This window comes from Panthera leo, chromosome B2, assembly GCF_018350215.1.
Source record: "Panthera leo isolate Ple1 chromosome B2, P.leo_Ple1_pat1.1, whole genome shotgun sequence".
In the NCBI taxonomy this organism is placed as follows: domain Eukaryota; kingdom Metazoa; phylum Chordata; class Mammalia; order Carnivora; family Felidae; genus Panthera; species Panthera leo.
The window spans coordinates 2,530,842-2,542,143 of NC_056683.1; the positions used below are offsets into that span (position 1 = coordinate 2,530,842).

Consider the following 11,302-nt stretch of genomic DNA (forward strand, 5'->3'; position numbering starts at 1 on the left):
AAGTTGAGCACTGTAATTGAATGGTGTTTTTTCGGGTTCTCTCTGAGTGTTTAATTGTTTTAATAATACCAAAAAAAAAAAAAAAACAAGAAAACTGTGTCTTTCCCAAATATAATACATTAGTTAGCGACGTAATACTGCCAAAATGTTTATGCAGAAATAGTGGTGAGATTTTGAATGTAATTGAATTCTTCGTATAAGTACATCCTACGTCGTAAGTTCCTATGTCAGTATGCTTGTACCCATTAAGTTATGTATACATTCATATCTACATACATATATATGTAGATATACATATATTTTTATTTTATATATTTTAATGTTTATTTTATTGTTTATTTAATGTTTATTTTATTTACTTTATCTTAATGTTTATTTTTTTATTTTGGAGAGAGAGAGTGGGGGAGCAGGGAAGGTGCAGAGACACGGAGAGAGACGGAATCTCAAGCAGGCTCAGTGCTGTCATCAAAGAGCCTGACATGGGGATCAAACCCATGCTGCATGAGATGATCATGGCCCCAGGTGAAATCGAGTCAGATGCTTAACGCACTGAGCCACTTACGTGCCCCTCTTGTTATATTTTATTACATGTGAGGTGTGTGCATATCCAGTTGTGTAGAATCAGGAGACACGTATTTATAATAACATCTCTCCTTTTCTCTGCATCTCTTTATGATTCTTTCTGAGCTCTTTCTCTTTTCCCTTATACATTTTATAGAACTTTAAGTTTGGAATGTACACACATTTTTACACTACTTGAAGTTCTAGTAAGTGCAGACTGATACACCTTATATTTCTACGACTGATGCAAACAAATTGTCCATTATTTGACTTTTCTTAAATTAAATATTAATAATTTACTTTTGGCAATAATGTGGAGCTATATTGGTATAAGTTCTGTCAATTTCAGGGATTACAGCATTTATTCACATTATTGCTAATAAATTCCATGCCCTTGTCTTTTCAAATGATCATTTCAACCCCCTACCAACTTGTTTTCTTTTTGAAGATTTCTTTTAAAAATTGCTAAATACTTGGTCTTGACAGGAAACATGTGGTAAGAAAGGATGGACCCGAAAAATGGAAGTTCTTTCACTGGCTTTATCCTGCTGGGTTTCTCTGACCGGCCTCAGCTGGAGCACGTCCTCTTTGTGGTTCTTCTGATCTTCTATCTGCTCACCCTGCTGGGAAACACGAGCATCATTGCGTTGTCCCGCCTGGACCCACACCTGCAGACTCCCATGTACTTTTTCCTCTCCAACCTAAGCTTTCTGGACCTGTGTTACACGACCAGCACTGTTCCTCAGCTGCTGGTCCATCTCAGGGGAGCAGACAAATCTATCTCCTTCGCTGGCTGTGTAGCTCAGCTGTTCGTCGCTCTAGGGTTGGGAGGCACAGAATGCATTCTGTTAGGGGTGATGGCATTTGACCGCTACGCAGCCGTCTGCAGGCCCCTGCACTACACAGTGATCATGCACCCCCGGCTCTGTGCCCTGATGGCTTCTGCATCGTGGTTCATTGGTTTTGCCAACGCCTCGTTGCAGACAGTGCTCACCTTCCTTGTACCACTTTGTGGGAGAAATAAAATAGACCACTTCTTTTGTGAGATCCCCCCACTGCTCAAGCTTGCCTGTGTTGACACTACTGTGAATGAGTCTGAGCTCTTCTTTGTCGGTGTGATCATTCTCCTCATACCTGTGGCATTAATCACGTTCTCCTATGGTCGGATTGTCAAGACAGTGTTAAGAATAAAGTCAGCTGCTGGACAGAGGAAAGTGTTTGGGACATGTGGGTCCCACCTCACCATGGTCTCCCTGTTCTATGGCACGGCCATCTATGCTTACCTGCAGCCCAGCAACAACTACTCCCAGGATCAGGGCAAGTTCATTTCTCTCTTCTACACCATCGTCACCCCCATGGTCAACCCCTTTATATATACCCTGCGGAACAAGGATGTGACGGGAGCAATGAGGAAGGTGTTCTGTGGGGGCTATGACTCCAAATGACTGGGGGGCAAGACCCTCTGATGGAAGAATTTGAGTTCAGAGTCTTTATGCTTTTGTGTCCTGCACGTGTCATACAACATTTCCCCTGACAGCTCTCAAGGGGATTTTCTTATCTCCTTTCATGCAAGTGAGTGTTCAATCTCTGAGTTCATGGATTCATTGCAGCCTCCAGAGATTCTGATTTAGAGCATCTGCATCATATTATTTTTTCAAAAACTTCCACAAGATTTTGTTATTTCATTCCCTTTTGGGAGCACTATTTCTTTCCTAATTGCAAACAGACATCTACACACATATGATAAAAACACAGCCAATAAGAATATGTGCCACCGATACAGTGTCAGAAACATTAATCTATTAAATTTGTTTTAATGTTTATTTATTTTGAGAGAGAGAGAGAGAGAGAGAGAGAGAGAACAGAAGTGAGTGAGAGGCAGAGAGAGCCAAAGAGAGGGACAATCCCAAGGAGGATCTGAGCGGCCGGCACAGAGTCCGATTAGGGGCTGGAACTCACAAACTGTGACAACATGACCCAAGCCAAAATCAAGATTCGGATGCCTAACTGACTGAGCCACCCAAGCACACCAGAAATATTAATATTTTAGTGTTTTCTAACAATTGCTGGAGGCATATCCATTTTTCTTGCATTTTGATCATGGCTCTGATAGAAGGTCCATAAGTTGACTGTATCACAGCTCTTTGACACAAGTAGGTGGGGCAACAGTGTAAAAAAACTTTTAGGTCAAAGAAAAACCTACTAACATCAATCCAGATAAAGCCATTCAGATATCAGGCCCTCGTGTGACCTCACAGGTATGACAATGGTTTTATGTAGCCTTCATGTCACGGAGGGGGAGGGCGTGATGCATACCTGCCAGTGACACTGGGACCTTGAGCTGGTAACATGCCAGGTGGTGCTCACGTGTCATTATGTGCAACGTCGGAGAAGCACCAATGTGCGGTGTGCACGTTGGTGAGATTCAGTTTGTGATCCAACCCGATCATTAGAAATGACTTTTGGGGACATTATCATGGAGGAACAATACATGACCCAAGTCCTATTTCATATTCTACATATTTTACCTATAGTAACACAGGAAACGTTTTAAAGGGTAAAAGATATTTAGATCCTCTTTTCATACCATTTTCAAATTCTTTTATCCAGGCTTCAAGTGATCAAGGCTTTTATATCTCACATCCTCCAAGGGCCCTATATATTTGAATGCGGTGACATACGATGAAAATATGGGAAATGAATACTATTTCCAGGAAATCCCATGTCCTGTGCAGATTGCTCAGATTCCCCAGGAGGAAACTTAAACAAAATAGGATTGTATGTTAATTGTAAAAAAATCTCCATATGTCTTATCTTTACAAGTAGCCATCTCATTATGAAATAAGTGTTATACAATTCTGAGTGATGAGTAAGAAATAGAAACATCCCATAACAAGTGAATGTGACATTGTAGTCTTTCTTTTATTTTTCAATGTATTAATTTTTTTTATTGCATCCAAGTTACTTAAGGTATGGTGCAGTAATGATTTCGGGAGTAGATTCCAGTGATTCATCCCACACATGGAACACCCAACGCTCATGCCGCCAAGTGTCCTCCTTAAAGACCCTTGCCCGATTGGCCCATTCCCCTCCCCAAAACCCGTGCAACAACCTCAGTTTGTTCTATGTATTTAACAGTCTCTTATGTTATGTCCTCGTACCCATTTTCATATTATTTTCCTTCCCTGCCTTATGGTCACCTGTTTTCTGTCTTAAATTCAACATATGAGTGAAGTCATATGATATTTGTTTTTCTTTGACTAATTTCGCCTAGCATAACATACTCTTGTTCAATCCACGTTATTGCAAATGGCAATTTGCACTTCATTTTTCAATGCTGAGTAATATTCCATCGTATATATGTTCCACATCTTCTTTGCCCATTCGTCTCTCAGTGGACATCTGCACTCTTTCCATACTTTGGCTTTGTCGATGGTGCTGCTATCCACATTGGGGTGCATGTGCCCCTGTGAATCAGCACTTCTGTATCCTTGGGATAAATACCTAGTAGCACTATTGCTGGGTCATAGGGTATTTCTGTTTTTAATTTTTTCGGGAACCTAGATACCGCTTTCCAGAGTGGCCGCACCAGTTTGCATTCCCACCAGCAGTGCAGGAAGGTTCCTTTCTCTCTGTACTCTCGCCAATATCAGTTCTCTCATTCTTGGATCATGCTCTTTTGCCTTAGTTTCCTTCTTTTTTCTTTTTAAAAAGGTTTTTTAAATATTTATTTATTAGAGAGGGAGAAGGGGCAGAGACACAGATAGGGTGACACAGACTCTGAAACAGGCTGCAGGAGCTGAGCTGTCACCACAGAGCCTGACATGGGGCTCGGACTCACGGACCTTGAGAACAAGACCTGAGCCACCTCCGGAGGCAAGGGAAACAAAAGCAAAAATCAACTATTGATTCATAATGAACTTGAGATAAATAGCTTCTGCACAGCGAAGGAAGCAATCAGCAAAACTAAAAGGAAACCAATGGAATGGGAGAATATTTTTGCAAATGACGTATCAGATAAAGGGATAGCATCCGCAATCTATAAAGAACTTATCAAACGTAACACCCCAAAAAACAAATAATCCAGTGAAGAAATGGGAAAAAGACATGAATAGACACTTTTCCAAAGAAGACATCCAAATGGCCCACAGACACATGAAAAAATGCTCAATATCACCCATCATCAAGGAAATAGAAAGTAAAACCACAATGAGATACCCCCTCATGACTGCGAGAATGGCTAAAGTTAACACCTCAGGCAACAACAGATGTTGGCAAGGATTTGGAGAAAGAGGATCTCTTTTGCACTGCTGGTGGGAATGCAAACTGGTGCAGCCTCTCTGGAAAATAGTATGGAGGGTCCACAAAAAGTTAAAAACAGAACTGCCCTAAAATACAGCAATTGCACTGCTAGGTATTTATCCAAGGGATACAGGTGTAGTGTGTCGAAGGGGCACATGCACCCCAATGTTTATTGCAGCACCATCAACAATAGCCAAATTATAGAAAGAGCCCAAATATCCATCAACAGATGAATGGATAAAGAAGATATATACAATGGAGTATTACTCAACAATCAAAACGAATGAAATCTTGCCATGTGCAGCAACGTGGATGAGGGTATTATGCTAAGTGAAAGAAGTCAGAGAAAGACAAAATGACTTCACTCATATGAGGTGTTTAAGATACAAAACAGATGAACAGAAAGGAAGGGAAGCAAAAGTAATGTAAAAGCAGGGAGGAGGGCAAAACATAAGAGACTGGTAAATACAGAGAACAAACTGAGGTTGCTGAAAGGTTGTGGGAGGGGGGATGGGCTAAATGGGCAAGGGGCATTAAGGAAGACACTTGTGATGAGCCCTGGGAGTCAGTGTAGGGGATGAATCACTGGGTTCAATTCCTGAAATCATTGTTGCACTATAGGCTCACAATGTGGATGTAAATTAAAATATATATGTTTATTTTAAAAAGATTTGGAATTTGATTGCAGAGACTAGCTGGGTTTCAAAAAACCCATGCACATTGTATTAAAAAATAGATATTGTAAAAATTTATTTCAGTTCATCGTTAAAACCCGCGGGTACAAACTGAACAGTGTTTTAGAGGATTTAAGACTTTTTCCCCATAACTATATTGGAAGTTTGGTAGAATTTGGTTGCCCTCCTTTATATTCATGCTAAAGATTAGAATGTGCTTCATTATTAGCTCTGTGATCCAATATAAGGTCATTATGAATGAGATTAAATGAAGAATTTATTCCCATATTTAAAATTAAAATTAAGTAAGGGAATGGATTCATCCTTACATATTTATATGTACATATTTTGGTCAGTTATGAGGAAAAAATCTTCAGTGCTCTATAAAACATGTAGGTCATTCACAGATGGGAGCTAAGGTATCTGGGGAGGTCTAGGGAGTTACTTGTCCTCTATGAGATACGTGAACTAACAGAAGAGAGAGATTAGGTCTGTCTGGCATTGTCCTCCACAGTCATTGTCCCTGAGGATTGCCACGTCTGGGCAGCTCAGTGACAAGGGCTCATTAAGAGTGTGGGGCATCCGTTCCCCAGAGACGTCAGCGGAGGAAGGGACTTGGTTCTGTGTGCCAGCCCAGCCACAGCTCAGAGTCACGGCACCCTCTCGCCTGCTCGTAAGGGTCTCAGAGTCACAGAGGCAGGTCATTGTATTCGGGAAACCATACTGAGAGTTTGTGACTGCCTTCATCTTCTACCTCCGAGAGGCAAGGTGAAGATCTCTGGTGTCACATGAGGACATGTGAAGTCATCCTGAGAAAGTGTCCTTTTTCTTAAGAAAAACGTATGGATGCCCCAGTGCTGGTCGAGTCAACCTTTGCGTTTCCTGCCGGCACTGATCCTACATGTCTGCGTTCCTATCCCCAGAGCTGTATTTAGGCAGTAACTTGCAGTGGAGGTAGGGAAATAGCTTTGAATCCACAGGGAAGGCGAATAAAGGTGAGTGAAATGTAACTTGGTCTCTGTGTTGCTCTAGGAATAGGCAAGTTAGTTTATTTCTAGTTGCAATTGTTCTTGAAAGAAGCAAATCTGTATTGATTTGCATACATGGTTTATTGTCTACAATAACAGACTGGATATTCACCAAGTAGAAGAACTAAATTTACTTGTTGATATAGATGTCAACACATCATTTCTACACATCCATTCTATTGTAGTACATTCATTTTTCCTCTATATGCGCAAGTGGAAAATAAATATTAATATTTAGCAGTAATAAAATATTCCTTTCAGTATTAGTACAGTAGCGTATGCATATGTGTAAAAATATTAGAATCTATGCTCCATTCCCTCCTTTGGTTCCTTATTATCTGTGAAATTAGATTCTATTTGTGCTCTACGCTTAAAACACAGTGTCAATATTTACACTACTTGCTCATTTTGTCTCATGGGAGTTAACAAAAGCTCTAAGATAGGTATGGCATTTTACAAACACTGTGTTGACAATTACAAAGGGGAAGTTACATGTAGTGAATATTGTGTCAATGTGCCTTTATTTGAATTTATTGTTGATAAGAAATGATGATCCTTCAAGTGAGTACAAATAGCAATATGATGACGAGAAAAGCAGTAAGAAACCTGAATGTTTACTTAATTGATGAATTAGGGAAATGACATGATGTTTGTATGTGTGTATGTGTGTGTGAGGTGCATGTGTGCATGTGCGTGTGTGCATGTGTGTGTTTGTGTGTGTGTGCATGTGTGATTGCACTGAGGTGTTGTGTAAAGTACTCTAGGTCCCGTCCTTCTGTCCTTGCACACAATCATGAATGGACTCTTGTATGAACGCTGTTGGTGACCTGCCCACACGCTCTTTACCTGCTGGGGCTTCAATCCAAACCCTAGTTGGAACGAGTGTGGGCTCCAAGGTTCACAGCCATTCCCTTCATGGCAGAATTGCCCTCAGTTGAAAGGGAGCCACATTGCCAGGCGGTCTGGGGACATGATGGAAGCAGCTCACAGCCAGTGACACACTATGGGATGTACAAAAGGTGTCAACGCCAAGGCAGGACTGAACCTGATGCAATTCATGTTCCAGAGCAGTTGTGTCCAAGAGAGTAGAAAGTGCCCACAGGAAGCTATGTCAATTTAAACTTATCAAAACTAGATAAACTCTAAACCCAGCTTTCTGCTGCCTGTGAGGATAAGCGAGCGTCGGCAGAGGCCACTGATCCAGGCGGGAGCATCTGTCCAGCTGAGCCATGGCCTGGGCCCAGGAAGGGCGCCTCCCGGCAGCTGCAATCCAAAGGCCCAAAGATTCCCAGGATGCTAGGAGGCGCCAGCACGGTGAGGACTGACATGTGAGGGTGTATGCACCTGTCTCTGGGGAGCCCAGGTTCCTGCAGGAAGCCTGCTGGGCCTAGCCCGGGAGGACCCCAGGCAGAAGCCAAGTGCCCCGTGTGCTGGACGAGCGGGGACCCAGGCAGCCGGCGTGTGCGCTCAGCCTGCGAGGCGGCTGCAGCCGGCCGTCTTGGGCTCACCTACAGGACAGGTCCCGTCACCCCTCTGCAGTCACCGCTGTCCAGGGGCAGCCTGGAAGGGTGACGGACACTTCCCAGCTACTTCCCATCCACCAGAAGCAAGGAGAAGGGGTGGGCAGAGCCCTTTGTGTGAGAAGCACAACCAGGTCCTGACCCTGCTCCATGATGAGCTCCCGGAGGTGACCCACGTGTGTGCTGGCAAGGCCCCAGGGCAGGCTGCCCCTCACCGCAGGCCAGGGCTCTCGGGTCCCTGAAAAGCAGGTGGCTGATATGTCAGAGATTAATAAGCATTCAAAGCAAAACACCCTCAGAGCTGAGAAGGAAGTTGCAAAGGAAGGCTGGAATTACCCTCTGAATTTGAGGGCCAGAAGCAACTTCTAGAATGTGGCCAAGTAGCAGTTCTTCCAAGGTTAGCCCAGGAAGAGAAGGACATTCAGTAGAAATGCGGTGCAAACCTACCAGCATTTTCAAAGGACATTTTCAAAGGACAAAGGTCCTCTGAGTAAAGTAGCAGAGGACAGTGTGCTGTCTGAACGGGACCGGCTGTCACCCATTCAACACTAATGACGTCTGTTTTGAATGAAGAGGAGGAGGCTGCAGGTTTCCTCCCCTGAATCCTGCTTGGCAGAAAAGTGTCTAAAAATTTCAAGCAGACACTCTCTGAACCCTGAGACAGCACACCCTCTGTTGAATGTCTCCGAGGACAAGAACCAGGTGAGATTTCTTTCAGAGAGAAAACAAAATGTTCCTTTTTTTCCAAAAATATTTGCAGCCAACACTCTTGTCCTGGGTTTTCCATGGTTCTATCACGGCATCTCTGGGAGGTAGAAGTGGGACACAAGTCTGAACGGGCTCCCAGGGATGGCACAGACTCTCCTCCCACGAAGGCCAGGAGGTCTCGGTCAGCCTGGTGGGGTGCTGCCCGCAGGAGGGTCCCAGTGCCAGCCTGGGACTGTCAGACGTGACACCCAGAGACGTTGGCATTTTCCTGGACCGTGAGCTGGGTGAACTCTCATTTCATAACATGACTCAGAAATCTCACACTTTATTACTAGACCTCTTGAGCCTCATTTCTGCAAAGGACCCGATTCGAAGCCTCTCAGAATGTGTACAGGTCCAGGTTGTGAGTGAAAACTCCCTGAGCCATCTTCATTGTTTGTTTTAAAGAATGGAAGGTGGGTAGGCTCCTGTATTCATGTGCCAGGAAAGCGAACTCCTTCTCTGTCCCGAGTTTTTTTCCTTCATCGCACAAGAAGGCTTTGTTTCGTTTCAACAACTATCTAGAAACCAGAGCTTCTCTCCAGGAGTGTCGCAGGGGGTTGCTCGGTGTGAGGGTGATTACCTTGGCCCGAAAGCGCAGATGGAGTTTGCAGCGGATTCACCAAAACAGAACCGCTCAGCTTCGCCTCTGCTGGTTCAGAGCCGTGCTGTTAACATACGGTGCTGTTCCTGCCTCGTATGGGTTATGTAGCGGACAGCAGCAAGCTGTGCCCTTAGTTTTACCGAAGGGCACAACTGAAAGGGATGCGGGGGACATCAGAGAAAGCCTTTAGCGCATCAGGGTTTGAGTGTTTTTTCCCTCCCCTGAAAGTGGCCAGCCACTGGCGGCCCTCACCGCACCTGCCTTCTTAGAAACGGAGTTCATCTCATCCTAAATTCTTTGTTATTCTGCGCTGTATTTTCTAGCATGTCACTTGTAGCGTTGTAGACAATTGGAAAGGCTTATTAATAACAGACATTGCAGTTAGACGCCGTGTCAGAAAACACAAGAGGAATCACCAGGTAGTAAAAATGATTAGGGCATGACGGCATATCTATTTGTAGTCAACATTTTCGTACCAGTATAGCTGACATTTACTGAGACCTAACTGTGTCCCAGGAGTTCTAGCATTTTCAAAGCAAATACTGGGTGGAAAGCTCGAGACCGTTAATGAAAGAGGCTCACAAGAGTGCATGTCTAAACTCTGGGATGCTACGCTGACTTCACCAGAAGGACCCAGGTTCTGTTCATTTTCTATGGTGGACTGAAACTAATTTGCAAAATGTAGTGACACTTATTTCCATGAAGATGAAATTATATACGTGTGTGCCTATGCTCCAAAGTTACCTTTCATATCTTTTCCTATTTTAAATAGAACTTGACACCTTAGCCTCTTATTTCCACTGGTTATTGAGGTCATTTCCGGTTGTTTTTTTGTCTTCCATCATAAATCTTTATATTTTTGAAGAAAATAGATACAGTCAACGTGGGGATCATTTTTTGGAGCCTGACTTGTTGAACAACTGAAAAAGACATTCCTGGCTCAGTACAGGAAATGTGAGTGCAGTAGGGTGTTAGGTGATATCAGGGACCTATTAATTTTTTTTGATGCGATAAAATTATGATTCAGGAAATGTCCATATTTTACAGATTGCTAGTGAAACGTATTAGGATGCAAATTTGTTTTTACGATTTCCACTCAAGAACTCCAGCAAACAAAAGCGGGAGGACACAAGGCAATAAATGAAGCCAAGTGTGACAAAATGCTGATAAGTCTGGAATCCAGGCGATGGCATACGGACATTCACTTTAGGTCCTCTTTTCTGTAACTTAGTCTAAACAAAAAGAACAAGCAAAGGTGTTTCCCAGTAAAAACATAAAATAAAATAAAATTCACTTGCTTAGCTGGAATGTTTTAAATGCTCAGGTATGACAGATGGAGACTGGGCATAGTATTAGACAGTGAGTACAGAGAATTTTTACCATCACAGATGGATGCTTCTACTGGAGAGTCCTGTCCAGCATCTCATGGGATCAGGCTCCTGCTCTGTTCCACTGGAGACCACATCCTTGCTTAGGAACATTCTCTGCTGTTTTCCTTCCCTCACCCCGTTTATCCTGAGAGCATTCCCTGAATAAACAACATGACCTACTTCATCGTCTTCCTCCATAGAACCTGCCCTACAGCCCTGTCAGTGTTCATCACATCTGTCATTTCCTATGTAGTGACGGCTGTATCCCCTCATTTGCTCATCCTCCCTCGTCATCAGGGGCCTGTTCTCATATGTCTGAGGTCAGCTCAGACCCGTGAGACAGAAGCATCATGAAAGCAACAGCGATTCAGTCATAGAGGCTGCGCAAATCTTGCCCACACATTTTCAGGATTCATTCAGGAACCGGATAGGGCAGCGTGTGTATGTCAAACATATCAGTGAATGTTATACATTTGAAATGTCTTAAATAGAGACA

General features: G+C 43.3%; 1 pseudogene; it reads left to right on the forward strand.

Annotated features, from left to right (window-relative positions):
- The first annotated feature begins 1,052 nt into the window (after positions 1 to 1,052).
- On the forward strand, positions 1,053 to 2,006 carry LOC122219363 (annotated as a pseudogene).
- The last annotated feature ends 9,296 nt before the right edge of the window (positions 2,007 to 11,302 follow it).